At 42.6% G+C, this 15,824-nt stretch overlaps 1 protein-coding gene and 1 long non-coding RNA gene across 11 annotated transcripts in view; one reads left to right on the plus strand and one right to left on the minus strand.

Moving 5' to 3' along the window:
- The window catches only part of ASTN2 (astrotactin 2), a 986,627-nt gene that overhangs the window by 562,921 nt on the left and 407,882 nt on the right, over positions 1-15,824 (plus strand). The gene's annotated exons all lie outside the window — the stretch shown is intronic.
- On the minus strand, positions 8,060-11,898 carry LOC135967379 (uncharacterized). The gene is made up of 3 exons (XR_010581458.2): positions 11,837-11,898; positions 11,178-11,279; positions 8,060-9,777 (listed from the first exon to the last, which is right to left on the minus strand). It is a non-coding gene; the product is annotated as an uncharacterized lncRNA (long non-coding RNA).

A 15,824-nucleotide genomic window follows, 5' to 3' on the forward strand; every position in this document is an offset into this window, starting at 1 on the left:
TTCTATAATAGCTCTGCCTTCTAGACCTCAACTTTTGAAACACAAGATTTTAAAAATCTGACATATTTTTGCTCAGCTTTCTGGTTCTGCTGTGGGAGGCTTCCCTTTGGATAATGTGTTTCTCATACAGGTAACTGGTCAATTGGAGGATGGCCACAAGATGTGTAGTAGGCAAAATAATGGCCCCTGCAAAGATGTCCACATCCTAATTCCCAGAACCTGTGACTGGTATGTTACCTTTCATGACAGAGGCAGGAATTAAATTTGCATACAGAATTAAGATGACTAGCTGACCTTAAAAGAGCGAGAGTATCTTGGATTGTCAGAGTGTGCTCAGGAAGGCAGAGGAGTGGGGTAGAGTGAGGCAGCATTGCCAGTTATGAAGTTGGAGGAAGACAGTTACTTGCTAAGGAAGAGAAGTGGTGTTTAGAAGCTGGAAAAGCAAAGAGAAAGACTTACCTCTGGAACCTTCAGAAAGGAATGCAACCCTGCCAACACCTAAATTTTAGCCCATTGAGACCCAAGTTGGACTTTTAAATTGTAGAACTGTGAAATAATAAATTTGCATTACTTTAAACCACCAATTGCGTAGTAGTTTGCTACAATAGCAATAACATACTGATAATAAGTAAAAGATCATATGAGGAGGGTGATACAGTAAATAATATATAAATAATTATGCTACTATTTTTATTTTCAGTTATTTACAAGGAGATCATATCCCTTGACCAGGGATAGAGGAAGTAACAGTGAATGAAACATCAGAAAAGAGAGGGAGCCTGTGTTCCCCTTCAGTATTTCCAAGAGTGAAAAATTGTTGTGTGTTGGAAATGTTATAAATCTGACAAACATAATGATGTCAGCAAGGCACAGTTTGAAATGTAAGCTATGGGTCCATTTATTCTGTGTGGCAGTATAAACACTGCAAAATTTTAATCAAGATAGAGAACAAAAACAAAGAAAACTGCAAGTACTTAATCACAGCATCGTATGGAGGACACTTCCACCACCATCTCTAAGTAACTGCTGCCCCCGGACGCATTTTACTAATGCCATTCTTTTATGTTTTTCTAGTTTTCCCAGCATGGGAAGCCTTTTGATGAACCCAACACCAGACAATCTGGTGATCGCAATACCCCTTTTGAAGTATCAGTTCATAGCTCACTTTCCTGGTTCCAGCTTTCTATTATTGTGTAACAAACTACCCCCAAACTCAGTAGCTTCACACACTCTTGTTTTGTCTATAGTTTTTTGAATCAGGACTAGGTGGAGGGTACAGCTGGTTTGTCTCTGATCAAAGACAGATGGGACATCTGGGGCTGGAGGAGTCATTTGCAGAAGGGTTCCTTTATTACTTGTCTGGGGCTAGGACTGGCATCATTGGTGGTTGACACTGGCTATGCTGAACCTGAGCTAGGGCTGTCAACTGGATAGATGATTTTATCATGGGCTCCCCATTTGGCTTGGGCTTCTCACATCATGAAACCTGGGCTTACCAAGGGACCATCCCAAGATGCAGCGTTCTAACTGCCTAGGCAGAAGCTGCAAGGCTTCTTAGTCCCCAGCCTCAGAAGTCTCAGAACATCATTTCCACCACATTCTATTGGTCAAGCATGTCAATAAGGTCAGCCCAGATTCAAGGGGGAGAGAGCTAGATTTCACCTGTCAATGAGAAGAGTAGCAAAGAATGTGTGGTCATCTTTAGTCTACCCATTTACCCATTGCATGGACACAGACAAGGGCTACTAGAGCCAGAAGGGACCCTCTCCCATTATACAAACAGAAAAACAACGGCGTAGAAAGATACAGAAATTGCTCAAGTTCATGTAGGGAGGTAGTAATACAACCTAGATTTAATTCCAAGACTCCCTTCCAGTTGCACATTCCAACAGCTAATGGCCCCATAGCATCACCTTTGTCACTGTATAGTATAATTCTTTATTTTGCAACATTCCTGTATCCAGCACTGTGAATGGACCAGGAGCAAAACACCACAAGAGTTACGCCTTGTTTTATAAGCCCCTTCAGAAGACAAGACAGACCTCAGCAGGATTGCAGCGTAACTTTGAACAAACCACTTTGTTTCTCTGTGTGAGAATTATCTGAGAGGATTGGTGTGAGTATTGCAGAGAAAAGAATGGTCATAAGAGAGAACTGGCATTCACTGAGCACCTACTATGTGCTATTTTGCCTATGTTCATGGCAATTAATGCCTATAACTGTCACCTACCTGGAACTATCATGTCCATTTTCCAAAATGAAAAGCTAATAATATAAAAGCAACCATCCATACAAAGACTGTGCCAAGCACGGTTCTAAGTGCTTTGCTTCTTTCAACCAACCTTATGCTCACAGTAATAATATGAGCTAGATATTATTACCTTCACTTCACACATGAGAAAAATAAAACTATCTGGTAGGAAACTGGGGTATGTGGAGAAATATAATGGAAAAGGAGGATAGAAAGGAGGGGCAACATTGAATAGTCAGGGCCTTCATAGAAAGGAAGTGGAAGGATTTGCATACTTGCTGGGTCCTAGAGTGATGATGTCTTTCAGGAGGAGCCTGTATGGTCAGTTATTAGCCCTGCCCTTGAATTCCAGACCAATTTCAAACTGATCACACACTCCTCAACCTCACAAATCACCCATTCACATTTCTGCCTCCTCGGCCCCATCTTTTTCTTTTTTCACTTTGACCTAAAAAACCATCTGGCCTGCCAGATATTAGGAAAGATCACAGGATCCCTGATTGCACAGAGGTGCTGAAAGAATAACAACAAGAGGCTGCCTTTCTAAAAGTCAAGACGAATAAACATATGGATTTCCATTTATTATAGGCCAGGGACCTTATAGCATTTCTCAGAGGGAGGCAAAAACTGGAATCTGGTTCAGTAAGAGAGAGAGATGGCTTTTCTCCATTCCTCGTCCTTTCCCCCTTTTAATAACTCAATTGGACTGTAATTAAAGGAACAAAATTCAAGAGGGGTGGGGAAGACTAGCAAGAAGAATCAGCAGAGTGAGAAATCACCTTGGAGCACAGCCCAGGCACTGCTGACGAGGGAAAGCCCAGCCCTGTCTGCCTGGGCATGTAACCCTCCTACACCGTACAGCTGGGCTGAGCCTTCATGGGGTCTGGCCCCTAGAGACTTGTTTTTCCTTTCCAGAAGTGGACTTTCAAGGCTAAATTTATCCCTGCAGATCAGCCACATGGGGTATGATAGATTCAGAAGACAACTGAGACAGGTTTTTTCAAAATTCAAAATGAGGGGACTGATGGTTGCCCTATTTTTCTTTTTAAAAATTGTTAGAAAGATGCAAAGGCAGGCCGGGCGCGGTGGCTCAAGCCTGTAATCCCAGCACTTTGGGAGGCCGAGACGGGCGGATCATGAGGTCAGGATATCGAGACCATCCTGGCTAATACGGTGAAACCCCGTCTCTACTAAAAAATTAAAAAAAAAAAAAAAAAAACTAGCCAGGCGAAGTGGCGGGTGCCTGTAGTCCCAGCTACTGGGGAGGCTGAGGCAGGAGAATGGCGTGAACCCGAGAGGAGGAGCTTGCAGTGAGCTGAGATCCGGCCACTGCACTCCAGCCTGGGTGACAGAGCAAGACTCCGTCTCAAAAAAAAAAAAAAAAAAAGAAAGATGCAAAGGCAGCAGGCAGGTGTCTTTATGGAAATAACTTCAGACTCTTGGGTTGGAAAACAGGATTTACAGGATGACACATCTCCCCCATGGTGTCTTCATCAAGGTATCCTCTGGTCAAATAGGTCCACAGATAGAGAATTATCTATATGTATTAAATACCTTGATCAGTGCCTGATATTAGGCCTGATATTATTAAAGCTACTAAAAAATAAATGAATAAATGCTATAAATAATATCAGGTCTAGTATTACTGATACAGATAGAGAGAGAGAGCGTTTCAGTACTAATTATGTGCCTGGCCCTGGAAATCCTCACAGCTACCTTATAAGCCAAGCATTATTATTACTCCCATTTTATCCATGAGGAAATAGAGTCAGAAAGTATGAGAAACATGCCCAAATCCAGCCAGCCAGGTAAAGGCAGAGCAAACTCCAAACTCTGTCAAACTCCAAAGCTCATTCTCTTAATTCATCAGAAGACACTTTCCCAAGGCTGAGAATAGTTCCCTAGGGATAGGGCGAATGTCTCCAATGTTACAGAGCATCAAGGGAGGGGCACTTTCTTCTCTTTATCCTCTACCAATATCCAGCATTTATTCCTCCTCCTCTGCATCCAAGAGATCCAGAGGAAGCTAAAGAGGATGAGTATTGGAAAAGGACATAAGAATAGCCAGTAAAGAAGGAAATTGGAACTGTACTGTGTCCACTGATTCAATGCCTGCACACAGGACTCAAAGTTTGGGAAATGAAAAGGAGGGCGTAGCTCCTCAATCAGGAGCATTTGCATCTTTCCAATCAGTGCATTTGCATCTTTCCTTTATGAATTTGGAGCAGGCTAGGTGGGTAGGTGGCGTAATAGCGTTTCCAAGATTATTATGTGTGGTATTCTCATAAAGCCTCTGCACCCTTTTATGACATTAAATATTTTATTCTCATGACATTTGAAGCCTTCTCTATTTTTCCCCTTATTTTATTTCGTTGGGACTTGGATTTGCTGGGTCTGATGGTATTTCTGGTAAGCTGGTTTTATTGTGTGGAAGTCATTATCTGTTAAAGTCAGGAAGCAGCCCCCCTTTTTCCAAAGTGATGGGTTTTATCCTTTCATTCCTGAAATAATGGTGTGGGGGAATAATGAGAAGGGAGCCCCAAATTGGAGGCAGGAAATGGAAGCTGCTCTCCTGGTTCTCCCACCTATTGTCTGCAAGCCCTGCATAAATCACCGCTCCCATTACCATCTCCCACTACCATCCCCTACCTTCAGGAAGCCACTAGAGTGCTTTAAGTACACAGTTTTTACCATCAGAGAAACCCGGGCCAAAATCTTACCTTGTCATTCACTAGCCATGTGACTTTGGGACAAGTTACTTAAAGCCTCTGAGCCTTGGGTTCCTGTTGAGTAAAATGGGGATAATAATACTTATGCCTGCCAAAGCTGCTGTTAGGACTAACTGAGATAATGCATACACAATAGGCTAGAACATGGCTTTAAAAAGGCACAAAACATGGTTGCTATTATTATTATCTGATATCTCATGCAGGGATGAGGATGGTGGTGGTGGCAATGATGAGAGCTAAAATTGTTTGAGTGCTTGCTATGATCCAAGGCTTCTAAGGTGGATCTCATTATTATCCCTTTTCTTACAGATGGGAAAACTGAGCCAGAGTTAGGTAATTTGCTTGGCTCAGGAACACATAGCTACTCGGTTCTAGAGCAGTGAATTTGGGCCAAATTGGGCCACAGCAGGTTGATACCAAAACACTTAACCAGGACAAATGCGTATATACCACTAATATTGCCCAATATTTCATGAAGGGGAACATACCAGCATTTGCTTTGTCTTCTGGTTGAACACGTTGATGGCTTCCAGATTTAATCTATTATAAACCGTGCTGCTCTGAGCACCTTTGGGAAGAAGCCACCTTCTGTGTTTTGAGCTGTTTCTTTAGAAGAGATTCCCAGAAGTCTATAAGGACAGCTTTCAAATTGTATTAGTGTTTCATGATTTGGATGAAGGTGTGGATTTTTTCAAAAGGAGCAATAGAGCATCTGGTGTTCCACACTGTTGTAGGTGCTGCTTTTCTTTCAGAATACAGCCCAAGGGCAGGCTAGGGTATCTGGCCTAAATGGTCTCTGAGTGATAAAATAAATGTAGTACATTTGGGAGTGGAGTCCAGTGAAGTGTACACTGTGTCTGTGAGAGAGGGTCCAGATGCAACAGGCAATGCAGAGGAGAGTAAATGAGGCCGTGGGTCTGCTGTCTCCTTGAGGGTTTGAGGAGGTCGGAAACCATGACTGCAGGATTCTTAGTAGCTGCGCCAAGCACCAGTGAGTGTCTCCAGAGGCATCAAAATGCTGATCATCAGACACGTCCTTAGCTCTGAAACGAAAAGCTGGAATAATTGTGTTCATCTTAATTATAATAATAGAATTTTTGCATTCATAAGGTATTTTCTCCATTTGATCATCAATCTTCCTTTAATTTTTTTTTTTTTTTTTGGTTTTCTAAAAGTAGCTAACTCTCATTATAAAATAAAATAAATGTGTACAGTGTTAACATGTATAAAGAAAAAAACTCAAGGCCCCTTTTCTTAACTACTCACCCACTTTAGATAAATGTGCCACGGTTTGGTGTATATATAGATAGACATATATCCTTCTATATACTTCTTCCCTATGCATATGCAAATATAAATAAGAGTTTATATATGTAATTTTAAAAATGGAAGTATAGAAAGCATACAGTTGTGTTTCTTTGGGACAATTTTCTAAGGCAGAGCTACACATTCTTCTTTTCCTAGACCTTTTCCTTTTTTTTTTTATTTTTTATTTTTAAGACAACTGACTTCCTAGCTTGATCTTAACTCTGTGTGTGTGTGTGTGTGTGTGTGTATGTGTATGTGTGTGTGTGTATTTTCTCCTTGGGTCATAAATAAAGATGATCAAATTGAGGCTAAAGCGCACAGGAGCTATGCTTGGATAGAACCCAGGCGTCCGAAATTCCAGTGTAGGACTCTCTTCCACCCAGAATAACATGACTCTTTTATTTTTTTTATTTTTTTTATTTTTATTTTTTTGGGAGGGGGGACGGAGTCTCGCTCTGTCACCCAGACTGGAGTGCAGAGGCGCAATCTCGCCTCACTGCAAGCTCCGCCTCCTGGGTTCACGCCATTCTCCTGCCACAGCCTCCCGAGTAGCTGGGACTACTGGCGCCTGCCAGCACACCCGGCTAATTTTTTGTATTTTTAGTAGAGACGGGGTTTCACCGTGTTAGCCAGGGTGGTCTCGATCTTCTGACCTCGTGATCCTCCCGCCTCGGCCTCCCAAAGTGCTGGGATTACAGGCGTGAGCCACTGCGCCCGGCCTGACTCTTTTATTTTTATCATCATTCTTTTGTCTTTTCTCATAGATCTTGAGGATAAGTGGATGAGAAATGACATTATTATTATTATTAAACTTCATAAATAATAAAGGTATCCTTTTGCCTGTATTCTCCAGCTTCTCTCTGATCCCGGCTTTAAGAAGTCTTGACCCACTGGCCCAGGTATTTTGAAATCTCTTTCCCTTGAGGGAGCATACAGTGAGAAGGTTTCATCAAACACTCAATAGCCTTTCTCTTCATTGAGAAAATTCTACCCGAGCTGAGTAACAGACGTTCCTCTGGGCTAGTTAATCAGAATTCCAGTTCGGTGAAAATAATAGACTTGTCCATGATTCAGAGTTAAATTCAAATCCCATTCCTGTAACTGGGAAGCTGTGTGACTTTGGACAAATTGCCGAATGTATCTGAGCCCCTCTAATCTGATCCATAAAATGGGAATGATCTCTGCACCTTACAATATTGTTGGCTGGACCCAGTGAAAGTAGCCAGGCATGAGCAAAACCCAGGGCCATGAACTCCCTTCCTAAGATCAGGTCCTATTGTGTAGGAAGGAGCTTGGTGAGCTAGGAAACATAGTACCCTTTTCTGGCTTTCCTTGGTTTTCAGAAATTTTCTTCATCATCACTGAAAGGGAAGGGTGATTTTTCAGGCCCATTATCATGGGGATAATATAGTCCGAGGTGAGGAAGGGACCCTGTTTCTCAACATGGCTCTGTTTACTGTGAATCCTCAGCTACACTCTTGTCCTTCCTACAAATTCAGAGTTAAACTTGATTCTCTCTGGGGCATCTCCCTTCCCCGTCACAGTCCCTAAGTCAAAGATGTACTTCGGTCCAGAGTGGGAAGACACTGCAGATAGGCCTGTATAAGAGCCAGTGGAATTTGGCACCCCTCAACTTACTCTGCAGAGCTGTTCTTTCATGCACGTTGAACCTTAGGGAGAAGACGAGGTTCTCCATTGGAGGAATTTCAGGCAGAAGTGGTGGAACTGACCTTCACATTTTCATTGTTGCCTTATTTAGGTAATGAAGCAATTCAACTAAAAACATATTTTGTTTAATGAAATTATTATATGCACATACAAGAATATTTAGAACATATAGAGAAAAAAATATCACCCACAGTGATGCGACCTCCAATAACTACTACTAGCATTTTGACATGTCCTTTTAGTAGTTTTGCTATAAGATTAGATAGATAGATAGATAGATAGATAGATAGACAGATAGATAGATAGATAGATAGATAGATAGATAATTTAGCAATTTTACTGTGCAATAAAATATATAGAAAAATGTGTAAATCATTATTTACAGTTTCAATACTAATTAAGCAATTCTCACCTAAACCATCACCCATGTCAAGAAATAGAATATTGCCTGCATTCCAGAAGCCCTCCCCTAACACACCCACTATGCCTCCATTTCCCATTTTAACCCTGTCCTCCCTTCTGGAAGTGGCCAAGACCCTGTCTTTCATGCTAATCATGTTTTTTACAGTTTTCCCACATAGGTATGCATAGAGTTGCTCTTTTATTTTATTCTTGACTCTTGGTAACGGATTCTCCAGCATCTAGCACATCTTACCAAGCTAGATCAAAGTTGCCTTTGGTTGAAGCAAAAATTGGTTATTAGACAACCCACAGTTTCATTTGAATTTTAGCTGCATTCAGAACTCGACAACTAAGTACTGCTATGCCACACCCTCTTCTGGGCCCTAACATTAGAGAGATACTGTGTCCTAACTAGCAAGAAGCCCATAGTCTATTTACAGAGCTAGAAAATGACGCTTTAGATCCTACTCCCTAGAGTCACACATGGATCCTTCCTTTCTGCACAATGATAAGATGGACTTTCTCCTTCCATAATGATTCCCTCTGGTGTAGACTCTGGTTTGGGCTGCTGCTTCTCTCTTTTGAATCTTTGGCACTCACATGAGCGTATTTATTTTTCTCCAGCTGGTACAAACCCTTGCAGGTTTTTTCCTAAGACTCATTTTAAAATGTTACATCTTGAGTTCATCCTGGGTAAGAGGAGAACCTTTTAGGCAGGGGATGGGGTAGAAAAAAAGAACAAATGTCTCAAATGACTTTTAAGTGTAACTTTGGATCTCTGAATCTTCATAACACCCCAGCAAAATGGTATCACAGTCTCCGTTCTGTGAGTGTGGAAGCCAACTCAGAAAGGGAAGTGACATGTTCATTGCCACTGAGATAGGAATTGGCAGCACGGATATCAGGACTCCTAGCTGAGAACTCCAGTAACTACCAGATGAGATTGGTGGGATTTGAGAGCACTGGTTCTGGGGTCAGGCTTCCCAGTGTACAGATTCCTGCTGTTCTAGTTGATGACACTGGGCAATGTAGTATCTGTGTTTTCATATGGACAACAGCATCCCAACATGGAGCTGTGGGGAAAGTTAAGGCAGATGATGTGCACTTCATCCATCAGCCAATATTTAGTACTCAGTAAATAACATCTAGAGAACAGTCAGACAGGCTACCGGAGAGGCCTTGGGAATAAAACCTTGAAGGGCCCTGCCCTGGACTAGGTGGTTTGTACCTTGCTGGCCTTGCTGTGGGTGTTAGAATTGATCCTGGATTCCCAGCACTTGTGAGTTTCCTTCCACCCACCCCCGTTCCCAGAACACTGGACTTGGGAACCTCATCCTTTTCAGTCCCTTGAGGGTCCAACATATATGGCATCTGTCTCCATTCAGAGAAGGATTTTTTTTTCTTCTTTTAAATTGCGCTCTGCAACAAAAAATAAAATATGCACACCATCCAAAATTATACTCAACATAAGCTGAATAAATATATACCCACAGAAGCATATGCTCAATGGTTGCTGCTCTATGCTTTGCAAAGCCAACTAACTAGCTTATAAAATCTTTCTCACTCACAGTCCGGGTGATCAATGAGAAGGTGTGATGTGAGGACACAGCCTCAAGCTGCAAATTGAGTTTTTAGTGACAAGAGATGGGGAAGAGACACCAGCCTGTTAAACCTAGCAGCATGGAAATGTCCATATCTCTAGCCTGCCCTAATGAAGGCCTGGCCCTGACCCCTGAATAAGTAGCTCACTGCTAGGCACAAGTTACTTGGTATCAAGCTGTACAGGTTCAAATCCTGTCTCGATCCCTTCCTCTGTAATAATGAGAAAAGTTGCTTTAAACCTGTTGAAGTCTTAGTCTCCCAGTATTCAAAAAAAGGTGGAATAATAGTACCTGCAAATTAATATATATTGGTGTTTATCCCTGTTTCTGGGCCTATAACTTCTAAAATTCTTGTTATCAAAGTGATAAGTGTCTTTTGTATACTAACGAGTTGACTGATGGCTGTCCACCCCTAGGTAGCTTCAGGGAGGGCTGGTCACAGGAAAGACCAAGGCGTGATTAGAGGATTGGGACTTTCAGCCCCATGCCCAGCCTCTGGCCTGGGGAGAAGGGCTGAAGGTTAAGTTGATCACCAATGGCCAATGATTTAATCAATCCGGTCTAAGTATTGAAGTGTGCATAAAAATCTAAAAGGACTAGGTTCAAGAGTTTCCAGAGAGTAGAACACATGGGGGTTCCTGGAAGATGATATGCTCAGAGAGGGCATGGAAACTCCGTGCCCCTTCCCATATGCTTTGCGCTGTGCAACTTTTCCATCTGGTGTTAATAAACCAGGGAACGTAAGTATTTCCCTGAGTTCTGTGAGCTGCTGTTGCAAGTTACTGGAGCCCAAGGAAGGGATTGTGGGAACTCTGATTTATAGGTGGTCATCAGAAGCACAGGTTTAATAACCTGGGGCTTGGAATTGGCAGTGGAAATTGGAGGCAGCCTTGTGGGACTGGGTCCTCAACCTGTGGGATCTGACACCATCTCCAGTCAGATAGTGTCAAAATTGAACTGAATTAGAGGACACACAGCTAGTGTCTGCTGGAGGATCTCCCAGAGAATTGGTTGCTGCCAGAGAGAAATTGCCACACACTTCTCGGTGACCAGAGGTCACAGAAGTGTTCTGTGTTGATTGAGTTGTGAGAGGGTGTAATAGGAGAAACTGAGTTTGTGTTTCTTTTGTTTTCCTTACATGTTTGTTGTATGAGGAAGTATTGCAGAAGGGCTAAGAAAAGACACTCAGGTGCCAGGCTTCCTGGCTCCACCGCTTACCGGCCGTGTGACCTTCATCAAGTTAACACACCTCTTCATGCTGCGCTTCAGGTTCCCCATCTGTTAAGTGGGCGTGGTAGTGGTGTTTGCCGCCTAGGGTTGCTGTGGGAGGGAATGAGTTAATGCACATTCAATGCTCTTAGGAGGAGACCTGGTTCCATAGTTAAGTGCTCAGGCAAGGTCACAATAAGCTATTTTCCCCAAACACCTCCCTGCACTTGGTCTGTAGCAAAATCCCCTCAGCTCTGTGCTACTCAGAGAAGTAATAGGACATGAGGCTTCTGAAAACGGAGAGACATCCAAGCATCTATAGTGAGGACCTGGAGCAAGTCATCTTCCCTCTCCAAGCCTGTTTTCCATCTGTGAGTGGTGAAAATAATGGTGCATTCTTTTCTGGGTTGTTGGGAAGATTTCATAAATTAGCGTAGCCTAGCAGTGTGTCTGGCATATGGGGTGTACACAGCAGATGTTCATTTTCATCCCAGCACCCTGAACCCAGGTGAAGACAGTTAGAGCCTCTGCCTTGGGAACAGAGAGGGCGCCTTCACTGAGTCTTGCCATCAGCCCAGAGGGTTCAGCTTTGTAGCAGTGCAGACTTGAGTGGAGCCTCTGTCCTGCCCCACATGTAATCACTATATGATCTTGGGAAGTTCTCTTACATCTCTGCACCTCAGGATACTCTTCTTCCAAATGGCGTCAGCACCTCTCTCCACGAGGCTAGAAAAGTATAACAGACGAGGAAGTAACTTAGAAAGCTTAATACACTGTAAAAGGCAGCGTAGTGTGGCTTCAGATCCTGACTGTGCCACTCACTTTGCCTTGTATCCTTGGGACAAGTTGCCGAAGCTGCCTGTGCCATAGTTTCCCTCTCTGTAAAATGAGTAGACTAGTAGTTCCTATACCATCAGGCTGTGCACATAATGAGTTAACATTCAAAACACATTGAAACAGTGCCTGGCACACGGTAAGTGCCATTAAGTGTTAGCTATTATTATTATTAATGAGCTACACAAAGGCTATTTATTATCATCACCAGATAGCTATTGAATAGACATTCCTCAGGAGTCTTGGCAGATTTTCTTAGGAAAGTGTTCCCTGGCCTCCCCTCCCTCAGTCCTTGGTGCTTATAAAAATCCTCAGCCAAGCACGGTGGCTCATGCCTGTAATCCCAGCACTTTGGGAGGCCAAGGTGGGTGGATCACAAAGTCAAGAGATTGAGACCATTCTGGCCAACATAGTGAAACGCCATCTCTACTAAAAATACAAAAATTAGCTGGGCATGGTGGCACATGCCTGTAGTCCCAGCTACTTGGGAGGCTGAGGCAGGAGAATCGCTTGAACCCCGGAGGCAGAGGTTGCAGTAAGCTGAGATCGTGCCACTGCACTCAAGTCTGGTGACAGAGCAAGACTCCAACTCAAAAAACAAAACAAAACAAAAACCTCAAGAACTATAAGAATATGCTTACTTATTTTTCTCCCCCCCAATAGACTATACGTATCTTTTTTTTTTTTTAAGAATAAAGTGAAGGTTTTATAATTTGTGGAGGACAGTAGGCCCTGAATAGGCATTTGTTGAACTGAACCCTCGCTCTGTGCAGAAGGCTTCGTGACTGCCACCGAAAGGTTGACTAGCCATTTAAAGAGGCTGTAGGGAAAAGCTGCAAGCATGTTCCCAAGTCACTTGCACTAGACCAGGTGCCGCTTACTGCAGGAACCCACCTCCCTTGGAATTCCTGTTGACATCTGGCAGAGAACCATAGAATGTCCAAGATGGGGGACCCCTTAGAGACCAGCTACCACTTTTCTCACTGGACAGGTAGGAAGACTGAGGACTGGAGAAGGGAAGGGATGTGCCCAAAGCAAGGATGGTAGCCTGTGTCCCCTAATTCCCTGGGACTTCTCTAATGGGAAAAGCGGGCAGCATATATTCAGATAATTAGCTGTGATCAGCATGTGTGAGCAAACCCAGCCACACAGTAGCATGCTGTCATTCCAGCACCACTCTTGATCAGAAACCATCCTGAAACATCACTTATCTCCCTCTTGGGGTTCATCCAGTCCTTCCAGTTGGTCTAGATTTTCTTTGAAGTTAGGAACCATTATGTCTTTCACTCTCTACTTCCCTTTTATTAAAATACATTTTTTAAATTGTTTTAATTGTGATAAGATACGCATAACATAAAATTTATCTCCTTAAGCATTTAAAATGTACAGTTTGGTAGTGTGATGCAAAATTCACATTGTTGTACACCCAATCTACTGCACTTATCTCTCAAAACCGAAACTCTACACCCATTAAATAATTCCTCGTTTTCCCTTCCCCCAGCCCTTGGCAACCACCATTCTGCTTTCCATCTCTGTGAATTTGACTGCTGTAGGCATCTCATATAAATAGAGTCATACAGCATGTGTCTTTTTGTGACTGGCTTATTTCACTTAGCATAATGTCCTCAGGGTTCATCCATGCTGCAGCATGTGTCAGAATTGCCTTCCTTTCTAAGGCTGAATAATATTCCATTGTGTGTGTATATGTATGTGTCAGTGAACACTGGTTGATCCTGCCTTTTAGGCTATTATGAATAACAATGTTATGAATAAGGGTGTATAAATATCTCTTGAGGAGTTTATTTTCAGTGCTTTTGGATATCTATCCAGAAGTGCGATTGCTGGATCATATGGTAGTTCTATTTTTAATTTCTTGAGGACCTCCATACTGTTTTTCATAGCAACTGCACCATTTTACAATCCTACCAAGAATGTACAAGGGCGCCAATTTCTCCACATCTTCACCAACACTCGTTATTTTCTGAAGTTTTGATAACAGCCATCCTAATGAGTGTGAGGTAGTTTTGATTTGCATTTCGCTAATGATTTACTAATCATGTTGATCCTCTTTTCATGTGCCAATTGGCCATTTGTATATCATTTTTAGAGAAATGTCTATTCAAGTCCTTCGCCCATGTTTTAATCAGGTTGTTTGTTTTTTGTGGTTTGGCACATTTTTTATCATAAACCATTTTGAACTATGACTTTTCTCCCTCTGGAAATTTACCTGATCTCTACCATTGGTCCAGATTCTTCCTGAAGTCAGGAACTCTCATATCTTCTACTCCTTGGTGCCTCCACAAGAGAGGAATGGTATGTTTGGGAGACCAACGTGGGTGAATCACGAGGTCAGGAGATGGAGACCATCCTGGCTAACACAGTGAAACCCCGTCTCTACTAAAAATACAAAAAACAAAATTAGCCAGGCGTGGTGACACGCACCTGTAGTCCCAGCTATTCGGGAGGCTGAGGTGGGAGAATGGCGTGAACCCAGGAGGCAGAGCTTGCAGTGAGCCGAGATCGTGCCACTGCACTCCAGCCTGGGTGACACAGCGAGGCTCCATCTCACAAAAAAAAAAAGAAAGAAAAGAAAAGTAAAAAAGGAAGGAATGGTATGGTACAGTGGAAAGAGCAGGGGCCTGGAGTCAAAAGCCCCCATGTTTGCACCCTGGCTCTGCTAGAACTACAAAGAAAGACACATCCAGTCACAAAGCCTCAGTTTTCTCTTCCGCAAAAATCAAGCTAATAACAGCAATAACAGCAATCTCATAGAAGTGTGGGGCTTCAGCAAAGCAGTATAAGGAAAACAGGAAAACATTTCCTGTAGTGCCCGGCCCACGGTATGTCCTGAAAGCATTTGAATTTCCTTTCTGGTGTCTTCAGTAAGTGTATGTTGAATGTTGCACAGATGGCTGGCATGTGGGGATAATGGCCTGTTGGTATTTCATTGGAACTCAAGCCAAAACTAAGCAACACAACCAGACATTTTATTACATTCCAAAAATATTTACGGAGCATTGAATATTAAGAGTGATAATAATCATAATAGCAACTTTTATAACAATCGGGATCTTAGCATTGTGCCAGACACTATGTTAGGGACATTAAATGTCTAACTTTTTTTTTTTTTTTAGCCATTCTGAGTAAGTGTAATTAGGCTCATTTTACTTTGAGGAAGTTGAGGTTCAAATGTTAATGAACTGGCTGGCTAACATTACATGGTTAGTAAGTGGCAAAGACAGGTGGGATTCAAGCCCAAGCTCGCTTGACCCCAGGGGCCACATTTGCCTTGCATACTGGCTTGTCTCCCTCCCACGTGCTGGGCTGAGAAAAGGAAGCTGTGTGTATTACAGTCCCCGTCCCCAAATAGCTGTGGACTCATGGGGAAACAGACTGTGACCCAGAAACCGTCCCACCTGGCAGAATAAAGCTTGTGCTAGGAGAAGAATAATGAACATGGGAGAAAAAGAAAACTGATTCTTTCTGACGTGGGACATCAAAAGGAAGAAGGAACTTCCACACAAGGAGTTCTCATTCGTGACAGCACTGAATGTTCCCAGCAATCCCAGGAGGTGGTTATTTATTATTGAGTCTATTTTAGAACAGGAAAACCAGGACCAGAAAGGTGCAGTGACTTGCCTGAAGTCACACAGCTAGGAAATGACAATATCTGGATTAACCTTATTTTTATTTTTTTGTCTCCTCAGCATTCTTCGGCTTTTTGAACTCAGGAACATAACCACAGAGACTGCTGAGATATAACTTACAGCATTTTTTAAAATTTGATTTAAAAAATAATTTCAACATTTATTATAGATTCAG

The sequence above is a fragment of the Macaca fascicularis genome, chromosome 15, assembly GCF_037993035.2.
Source record: "Macaca fascicularis isolate 582-1 chromosome 15, T2T-MFA8v1.1".
Lineage (NCBI taxonomy): Eukaryota > Metazoa > Chordata > Mammalia > Primates > Cercopithecidae > Macaca > Macaca fascicularis.